We start from the raw sequence: 11871 nt of genomic DNA on the forward strand, positions 1-11871 counted from the left end.
TAAATCCCATTATTTCATAAAAAAAAAAATAATACATTAAATATTTATTTTAAATTAATAATACCTAAATCTATTCCTAATATATCTTTAATAAATTAAAATAAAAACAAACCAAAAAAAAAACTCAAAGCTGCGACTGAAACCAAACCCAGAAAACCCCCAAATCGCATCCCTAACCCCCAAATCTTCACTCAATTTCAAATCCACCTGCAACTCTTACCCAATACGTATAGGAATGGTGCTTCCTGTTGGGTCTTCTTCTCCGAAGACGACGACAATCGTTGTCCTTCTTCTTCCATGGAGTGGCAGCTTCTTCTTTTGTTTAGATCCCAAATTATTATTTTTTATTTTTTTATTAAATATATTAGGAACTAGGCAACTAAGCAATGCCCATTGTACATTATACATATATATTATATTTATTGAGTGATATAATTTAAAATATAATATTTTAATGTGTATATTATAAACAAAGTAATAATATTGAAATTAAAAACATAATTTTAAAATATATAGAAAGATAACGATTTTGTAACAAATATTAAATGGTAGAATTAACAAAGAAATTGCATGTGTTTTTATAATAAAATAAAGAAAAACGATAATAGCTTCTGAATTTAATAAATTAGACTTGTGACTGATGATATAGTTATTTTTAAACTTTGTTTAGACCTTTTTTTCTTTGATAGAAAGAAACAACTTAACATACAGTTTATCAAAGTTTTTACATTTTATTTTGTGGTACCGGTGGAACGTTTTCTCTATAAATGTGAATGTAAGATGATAACTGTAAAATTATTCGTCATAACATTTTATGTTTTTGAAAACTAAAAAATGAGAGTTTTATATAAAAATATAAGTGATAAAATTTCTACTTTAAATGAAAAGAAAAGTTATGATTCATTTGACTAATTATTTCTATAATGAAATGTGTATTTGTCTTAATGTTTTGTGGTAATTAAGATGATAAGTATTGTATAAAGTTGGTTGAGCGCTCATGTGATAAGTACTGTATAAAGTTGGTTGAGCGTTCGTGTGATCGTTATAATCATTGAAAAATAAAATTTAATTTATGATTATTTGGTTATTTTACAAATTCATATATTAAGTAGTTGTTAATATTTTTATTAAATAAGTAAAATATTATAAATTATGTGTTTGTTATTTTCTTTTTATTTCTAAATCAAAATAGAATAATTTTTTATTATTTTATAAATCATATAATAAATGTTTCTTATTTTTTTTTTTTCAAATTCTTATACATAAAAATGAAAAACTACGTATATTGAATACAACAATTACTTGGATACCACACTTTAGAATTCAAATCAAGAATTATTTTAATGTAACTTATTTCTGATACAAGTATTACATATGTAATTTACTATAAAAATGTACATTAAACTAAAAGTACAATAGTTATATTTCATAAATATGATAATTTATCGAATTCAACACTTTGAAATTCAACTTCAAAAATTTATTTTGTCTAACGCCTCTTCATACAAATATTTTTTTATGTAACAAATTAATTTTGTAACACACTATATAAACAATTTAAATATTTTTTTATAATTAATGAAAAATCAAAAAATAATTAATTACACATATAATTGCTATTTATATAGATTTAACATTAACTAATAAATTCAAATTATTGTTGTTATACATATATCATGATACTAATTCTTAAGGTATCAAAAATTTATATATATATATATATGTACATTTTTGTAACTGTTCTAGTAAATAAATTATTAACATTCTTTTTGTCAACAATTAAGTAATTAATTAAAATTGCATCTCAATGATAATTGCTATTTAGTGAAATGGTTTTAAGGTAAATAGTATTTACACACATTATATATATATATATATTTTGTAGTACATACATATATTAATTAAAAAATAAAATAATAAAAGGAAATTAATATCAAAGATAATTGTTATTGGTCACTAATAAATTTTTTTCCTTCAAGAAATATATAGTTAAAAATAAATTTGCATTTTGGTCTCTAAAATATATTTTCTTTAAATAATGTTTTTTATAAAGTACTTTTCTTTTTACGAATGCACATATATTAATAAGAAATTTCTACTGTATAAGATAATTATTATAATGAAATATGGCTCATAAATTTATATTAATGATTGATATTCTTATATGTTACATATATATATATAAACTAATTTTTTTTCATAAAAATGTAGTTATTATGGTTATAATTATATATATAATTTTTTTTCTAGGGATAAGCTATCAAGTTTTTTTAAAAAAAATGCTTTTACCAATTTTTTTTATATTTAATTTTTTTATAGTTATCTACTTTTTTTTTTCTATCTTACCATTAATTATTATTGTTACTTTTATATTTTCTTACCAAAATGTTATTATTTATTATTGTTAGAATAGGATATAAGTTAAAAACATAAATTACCAAAAAATATATTTCAACATATATATTTATATATACCTCACCTTATTTCCTAAATATTGTAAATATTTTTCTCTATGTCTCAAATCACACAATAATAAAGTATTTTTTATTATTAATAATTTCAAAACTATGATGAAAAATGTCATATATTGACTTAAAAAAAAAAGCAACCAACAAAATATCTACTTCAAGCGATTAAAAGAATATACACACTTCATCATATAAAAATCAAATAAAATATTCTTAGAAGATAAGAATATGCAAGAATTAAACTAATTGAAGGTCATCAATAATAATAGAATATATACACGTACACGTACAAATAGAGTTACAAACAACAAAATAAACGAATGAAATATTAAAAATAACACACATACATATTTAGGAGACATGAACAAAGAGAAAAGATTAATACAAAGAGCGAAATATGATGAAAATAAAAAATCAACATAAGAGATATATATATATATATATATATAAGATGCATAATGAACTAAAACTGAATCTAAATACATATGCATGTAAAGATAGTTTTAGAAATCAAGATAAAAAATTACCATATAGTTTTGTTGCAAAATATCTGTTGGAGAAACTTGTAAATGAGAATAACCATAAATAATCTGAAAATAAAACATTAAGAATTAGAAATAACAATAAAAAATAATAATCTTAAAAAATAAATTGTCATTGTCATGTAATATGAACATAGAATATCAAAATTAGAAAGGAAAAAAAAAACATAACAAAAACTTAAAAATTATGAGTAGATACAAAACTTCAACTTGAGTATAGGACATTATATATATACATAAACCAATAAGAACAATGCAAAGAATACAAATAGTTTTTTTTTTATTTAATGGAAGAATATGAATAGTTTTAATAATTAAATATAGAATAAATACAAATAATATTTGTTTAATGAAAGAATACAAATAATTTTAAAAATAAAAATAAAATCTTAATATAATCATAAATGAAAAGAGTTAGACAAAGAATACAAATAGTTTGTTTTTTGTTACAAACTATTATTTTTATGTAATAATAAAAATTCTAAATAATAAGAAAAATAAAGATATTAGAAAAATATATATATATAATAAAAAAAGCTTATATGCAGTACCACATCAGCCTCCTATATCATTCTCAATTATTATTATTATTATTAGAAAGAGTAAAAGATGATGATAGTTACAATTTATAATTGTATTAATATATTATTGTTATTGTTATGTTATTATTATTATTAATTGATAGAAAAATAACTTAGGCCTAAAAGATTGTTTATATTCATATTAATTATTATTAAATATTAAATTATTGGGAAAAAAACAAAAAAATACAAAAAAGGAAAAAAAAATTACAAAAATACTTTGGCCCGGCCCATTAAACATTTATACAGTCTATATACAAATATTTACAAAAATACCACATGCACTAAGCCTTCAACTGTACAGAGCGAACCATGAAGATGAAAATACGCGCTCGTTTCAAAACCGCAAAACAACCAAAATGAAACCAAAACGAGAAAAATACAACTATTAATTCTGGCAAAATCAACTGGAAAAGAATACATGCAATGATCTAAACTGAAAATGACGAAAAAAAAAACAGAAAAACTGTGAAGAAACTGAAATTACACATTTATTTTCTGTTTTATTCGATCAAAACAACTCCCCCTAATATCGAAATCCAGATTCATGAAATGTAGATCTGTAACAAACAGATCTGGACCTCCCACCAATTTCAAAACAATGTATGATGTGAAAATTTTTAAAAAAACCTCATGAATAATACATCTACGTTATATACAGTTACATTTTGATTTATTTTTTGTTTTGGTTGCCTTATAGTTGCATTATCGTTTTATGATAGTTTATATATTATGCAAGAATTTAATTTGATGGGGACTAAGAAATAGTAGTTATACATAGTAAGTTTTGTGCAAATAGTTGCATATTAATTTTATAGTGAAATAACATATGCAAGTAGCAAAACTATAATAAAACTACAAAACAATCGTATGCAAGTGCAAATAGTTGCCTTATAGTTGCATTATCGTTTTATGATAGTTTATATATTATGCAAGAATTTAATTTGATGGGGACTAAGAAATAGTAGTTATACATAGTAAGTTTTGTGCAAATAGTTGCATATTAATTTTATAGTGAAATAACATATGCAAGTAGCAAAACTATAATAAAACTACAAAACAACTGTATGCAAGTGCAAATAGTTGCCTTATAGTTGCATTATCGTTTTATGATAGTTTATATATTATGCAAGAATTTAATTTGATGGGGACTAAGAAATAGTAGTTATACATAGTAAGTTTTGTGCAAATAGTTGCATATTAATTTTATAGTGAAATAACATATGCAAGTAGCAAAACTATAATAAAACTACAAAACAACTGTATACAAACTAAAATACAGGAAAAACTCTTTGAACATCAACATCCATGATAAATCTCATTGTTACCCATTGATGATATAAAAATGGACATGAAACAACTAGATAAAAAACATATTAAAAAAATACATACAGAAGGTGTAAAATTTCAAATAATAAAACTAACAATATTTCAAAATTATATTGCAACTTCTAGAGAGATGTAAACTACGTAGTGGTCCAGCTGGGTAAAATTCAATAAACGTGTTCTGGATGTTTAGCTTTCTCTTTTTCAAAAGTGTATATTGTGTGGTACATAATAAAAAGCAGGAGTGTTGTCAGCCCAACAAATACAATACATGCTGTACTGCGCAGATTGCAATCATTGGCCTGGTAGGGAGGAACATCCACCAACCCAGAACTTAAAGTAGATAAAGCCCAATTGGCTAAGTTGTGAGCAACATAATTTAACTGCCTAGAATAGATGAACATATATCCACCAACCCAGAACCAGTATCTCCCAATAGTTGCCTGGACTATTATATATACTATATATCTATAAGCGTTTATAAGTGTTTATATATTACATATATGATATTTTATAAATTACATATTAAAAATTAAAAACTGAAATAAAATTAAAAATTAAAAATTAAAAACTGAAATAAAATTAAAAATAAAAAGAAAAGAAGAAAAAAAGAGAGTGAAATGATGGATTGATTGATAGAAGTCAATCCTAGACCTAAGCAACAATATATAAAAAACTAGCTTTACAATTAAAAATTAAAAATAAAAATAAAAGAAGAATTGTTATGGAAAAAAAAATTAAAAATTAAAAACTGAAAATAAAATTAAAAATAAAAAATTAAAAACTGAAATAAAATTAAAAATTAAAAATTAAAAACTGAAATAAAATTAAAAATAAAAAGAAAAGAAGAAAAAAAGAGAGTGAAATGATGGATTGATTGATAAAAAATGAAAAAAGAGAGGGAAGAGAGTAGGATTTGATTGATGATGGATGGAATGATGACTAAGTGGTATTTGTGTAATAAAACAAACTTTATAAGTAAAAAAGTAGATATAGGCGTGTAGGAGTATTTAGGTAATAAATTGTGCAAAAGTGATTTTTCATGTAAACATTTCTAAATTATTAGGTAACTAATTATGTGTTGTAACTTACTTATTATTAATTAGTTGTTATTATTTTTTGTATTTTAATAAAGAAAATAAAATATTAAAAGAAAATGATACCATCTTTTTAAGAAAATAGTTAGAGTGCCACATCATCCTTTTGAAACTCTCCTTTATATATATATTTATATATATATATATATTGATATTGATATATATATATATATTGATATTGATATATACATACAATATAATTAGAAGCCTAAAGATTATACAGAATAAATAAAAAATGAAACGGTTAGAATCGCTTATAATTAAATTATAACTATAAGTATGTGTGTTTTAGTTTGGTTATGCTCATTACATTTTAAAATTTGTAGAATAGTTGATTAATGCATATGTGCATGCGTATAAATATTTTTTTTTTAACAAAAATAAAATATGAAACACTAAAAAAGTGAAAATAGATTAAAAAAAAAATATGTAACACATTACCTTAATTTTTTTTATTTTGTTCTGTGTGTATTTTTTCAACATGCATATATGAGTATTTTTTTAGATAAAATATGACCAAAAAGTATTTATAGTAAAAGATGTAGTATATATCACCTAAAATTATGTTGTTTCTTGGAGAAATGATGTATTTTTCAAAGAAAAAAAATATTTTCATGTTATCTATAGATATAAATATATATTAAAAAAAACTTAATTAACTGAGTTGTTACATGAAAAAATATATTGAGTCATTATGTCAATGATTGGTGTAAATATATTATACAAAGATAAAGGAACATGAAAAGACATAAAAATGACCAATTTTTTAAAAAAAATTTGCCTTTGTTAATGATAACTTAAAATTTAATATTATTTAAATTGATAGTAAATAGTATCGTCATTTATTAGTATAGATAATTATGTATTTTTATGAATATAAAGTAAATAAAAATATGAAATTATCACAAAATAGAAAAGGTAGATAGAATGAAATGTAAAATGCCACATAATTTCTCTAATACCTTCCTTTATTTAAATATATAAATATATAGATATAGATTGATTGATATTGATGTTTAAATACTTTATTATTATTATAATTTTTTTTTTATTATTAGATTAGATAAATAAAAAAAATTGTGAACCAATAATAATATAAACAGGATAAATTTAAAAAAGTAATAGGTATATCAAGTAATAATAATATGTGCACATATCTTTTTACACCAAATTTTATAATATTTGAGCAAGATTATTATTTTTTAAAAAGCAAATTTGAGCAAGATTATTATCTACAAACAAAACACAAAATGGGTTCAAAAATTAGTAATTTATTCAAAATAATAAACTTTGAAAAATAAAAAAATTGAGAGATATTTTATATCACCTATTGAAATTGAAAACTTATTTATTGTTTTTTTTATATGCATGACTTATAATTTTTTATGTTTACATCTTTTTAGCATAATCAATTGAGAACAATTGCATCTTAATTTAACCTTGTACTTTTTATAATGTAAAATGTTGTTAGTGAATATTGTAATCCAAAATCAAATGGAAAAAGTATATTAATTTTTTTAAAAAATATTGCTTATATTATTTTTTTTCTTTCACAAATACATTTATATATTTAATTATAAATTAATGTAATCATATATATTAATAAAAGTTATTATTGGGGTGCTATAAGAGATTTTTTGAATGAAATTTTTATTTTTATTATTATCATTATTATTATAATAGATGTCAAATAGTAAATTAAAATTAATAAGAAAGTAAATAAGATGAAATACATAAATTTTATGACTATCACTTAATCGAAAAAGTAAATATTAATAGAGAATGTAAATAGGTACATTAGGATAATATTAAAATATTTAAATATATATAAAAAAAATACATGAATAAAATAGAATACATTTAATTTTGACAATATTTACAAAATCAATGTAAATATGTGTACATACCAAGTAAAAAATAAATGATCACAAGCCATACCAACTTGATTAATTAACTAAAACACAAGATATAAACATATAATAGTACATGCCAAAATTTCTTTAGTTTCATAGGAATAATTTTTTATACAAACAAAGTTGATCGAGTCAATTACAATTGGTGATAAAAGAGACGACAGCTAGTAGAAGCAAGAGGTGGAAAACGACGTTGAGAAACATATCATGCCTTGAAAGTATAAGCTTCTTCAATAATAAAATATATGATATTTGTTGATGCTCAAATAATATAGTAATAGCTAGTATATATAATATAGATAGTGGTTATATATTAAATATGAGAATACGAAGAGAATTTGATAATAATAATAGATATTTAATTTGATATGGGAGTTATAAAATGAAAAGACATATTATCATTTTTATTTCAATTATAATATAAAAATAAATGTTAATTATATAATTATTATAAATGTTAAATACAAAAAAAAATATAAAAAAACCAAAAAATTAGAAATTAGAAAAAGTAGAATATTGGAAGAAGAGAATGCCACATCATCTCTTCAAAACCCTCCTTTATATATATGTATATATATATATATATATTGATGATTGATATGTTTAAGTTTTATTAAGGGAATATAAGTTTTAAAATAAATATTTGTTTTTTTAAAAAATAAGTGAGAATTAATCTCAGCCTTACACGTGTACTTTTTTTTTTATAACTAACAGAATAGTAGTGACGGAAAGAGGTAAAACACAACATTTAGTATTTAATCCGTAAAAAAAAATATGGTATTTAAGTGTATAAAATTGAAAACATATGGTATTTATGCCGCAAATTTCCCTAAAAACAATATTATTTTCACTTTTAAAAAAATCAAATACATAAAAATATAAAGAAATAAAAAGCATTTCTAAAATAATTATGATATTTTTGAACGATGGTTATTTTGTAGGAGTGTTCATAAAATAGCCGAATCTAATTCGCACGATCCAATCTAATCCAATCCGCAAAGATATTTGCACTTGTACGGATTAGATTGGATTGAAAAATTCAAAATCTGTAGTTGTGCGAATTGGACGTTGATTGACATGTAAAAGTAACTGATTCAATCTAATATACACATATTTATAAAAAAATTAAAAAATTATATATATATAAACAACATTTTAATGTAAAGAAAATAGTAATTAATACATATAGTACAATTATTGCACGTTTTGTTTAAAACACTTAGAAAATTTAGCATCTAGACTCTTAATCACAGATTCAGACTGCAAAATGGGGGGATAGGTGATTAACCTTCTCTAACCTCCAATTGGCACTGTTGAGAAGCCTTAAGAAAGTGGGAGAAATATTGTCGGACCTCCTCCTGTTTTCGAATCATCTTTAGAGACGATCTCAGAGAAAGAATCGCCCCCTTAAGCTCCGTTTCAATAGAATCATCAATCCCATCCACCACTCCGTCAATGTCCGTTCCAACATTAGAGAAATCTATGGGTTCGATACCAAACAACTCATCCATCTGCCAAGTCTTCTTCGGTTGATCGGATGAAGTCAGACCTCTTTTTTCTTCTTCTTCTTCTTCTTACCAAAACCTTGTCGAAAACCATGTATCTCCATTTTTCTCGACCGGCCACGACCTGCCATGGCCACAACAGTTCGCTGAGAGTCGTAAACCTAGCAGAGAGAAAATAGATTCGTTGATAGTCCATAATCCTCTATTTATTTAAAAAAATAAAAAATAACAGATCAAATTAAATCAAATCAACCAGTACCAAACTCTAACCCTAATAAGAATTCTAAGAAGGGGCTTATGAGATTCATGATAATAATAAAATAGTACCTTGAAGGTGAAGAGAGGCAAGGGCTTGGGAGACGTCGGAGCCAGGTGTCTTGGGAGAGAAGAAAGAAAGTGACTTAGTTTTGGAGTTGGCGGTGGTGCCTCTCTTCTTCCTCTGCATGTAAGTAAGGGTGAAAATCGGTCGGTTATGGTCAGTTTTTACAATTTTATAACCGACCGGTCGGTTACAGTTTTTATTTTACGAAAACCGTAACCGACCGTTTAGAAATTATAACCGTATAAAACCGACCGTACAATTTTTGGCGATTTTCGGTTTGGCGATTTTAGGCGGTTTTTGGCGGTTTTTTGGTTAAACTATTTTTTTATTTTAAAAACCGAAACCGACCGCCAAATTGGGTGATGACGTGGAACCGAAAATTCAGTTACGGTCTGGTCGGTTTGATGGTCGGTTTCAGTTTTTCAGTTTTTATGAACACCCCTACATGTAAGAAGCCTTCATCTCGTTTCACATACCACGAGATTTATGAAATCCCAAACACATTTTCCTTCCTTTATGAAATCCAATCCAGAAAATGGATTGAGATGTTCTCAATCCTAGAAAAAAAAATGGGATCTTCGGGTTTAAGAATATTGGGAGGTTCTCAATCGTAGAAAAAAAATGGTGAATGGAATTCAAAACTTTCAATAATTGTTCTCAATTGTAGAAAAGAAAAAAAAATTGCGTTAAGAATGGAATTGTAAACTTCCAGTCGTTATAACTTTATTTTAATTTTAGCATATTTTGGGTTTAAAAATAAAATTGAAAACTTTCAATGGTAGAATTTTTTTTATTCCATACTCAATAGCTAACGCTAATAGTTAACTCTCCGTTAGTTTTTATTTTAAAAAAACGTTAAAAAAATCGTTAAACCAAAAATTCTCTTACATAACCACATTTTATATAAAATAAATATCCTAACTAACTTATTAACTTCATAATTTCAAAAATAATATTACATATAATTACCAAACCTCTTTTTTCTTCTTATATGTTAATTTATTTTATTGTAGAGAACAAACCTATTAAGAAGAATAGTAAAGACAAGTGAAATATGATAACAATTACTTTGCATATCGTGATGACTTCAAACAAATAAGATATGATAACGATAACAATTCTATCACTTGTCTTTTTTTTTTTTTTTTTATTTTGTGTGGGTATTCTTCAATTTATACTTTTTTTTCTATAACATTTAAAGATATCGCTTTAATTAAATGCTTATAAAAATTAAATAAGTTAATTAAAATATCTAAAATGTACCATATAAATTTTATTATATCCAATTCTATTAATTTTTTTATTATTAAATAATGAATTTTATTTTGTATATTTTCTTCTTCTTTTTATTTTTATTTTTATTTATTTTTTTAATTTAAAAAATATTCACACACATGTATAAAAGTAAGTAGTTAACTCATGTTTTATTTTTATGTATAGAGAAAACAAAATAGAATGAATAGTGAGATACATTAATAATAACAATTTTAAATATAGCGACGACTATAAGTAAGATATGGTGATGATAGCGGTATATAAATTTATCAATTGTTATATATATACATTTTTCTTTTTTGAATTTCAATTTTATTTATCCAAACGATATATATTTAAAACTAACCATACAAATTTTATATATTTTTCTTGTGTTATTAAGAGAAGGGATAATTTCAAAAAATAATACAAAAACAACAAAAGTTTATAAAATAACAATTTGTACAGAATTTTTAATTTTTTTACGGATTTTTATATTTTATTTACATATATAGTCTTTTTTATGTATTTTAATATTGTACTCTTATTATTTTGTTTTTAATTTTTTGTTATTTGTATATTATTTCTTATGTTGTTTTGATGTTGTTTTCTTAATTCTTTTATATAGTTTTTTGTGTTTTTATAAAATATCGTAAAAATATAAAAAAAATACCTTTAAAGTAAAAATACAAAAAATTTACAAAAATTAATATTTTATATAATTATCTCTCAAAAAATTTAATTGAATAGTTACTCATAATCGTAAAATAAATTAAGTAAAAGATATCAAAATTTAAAATTTTATATAATTTATCGAGTTAATTATTGCAAAACAAAATACAATCCCACATTTCTAATTTTAA

This window comes from Cannabis sativa, chromosome X (genome assembly GCF_029168945.1).
Source record: "Cannabis sativa cultivar Pink pepper isolate KNU-18-1 chromosome X, ASM2916894v1, whole genome shotgun sequence".
NCBI classification, from domain to species: domain Eukaryota; kingdom Viridiplantae; phylum Streptophyta; class Magnoliopsida; order Rosales; family Cannabaceae; genus Cannabis; species Cannabis sativa.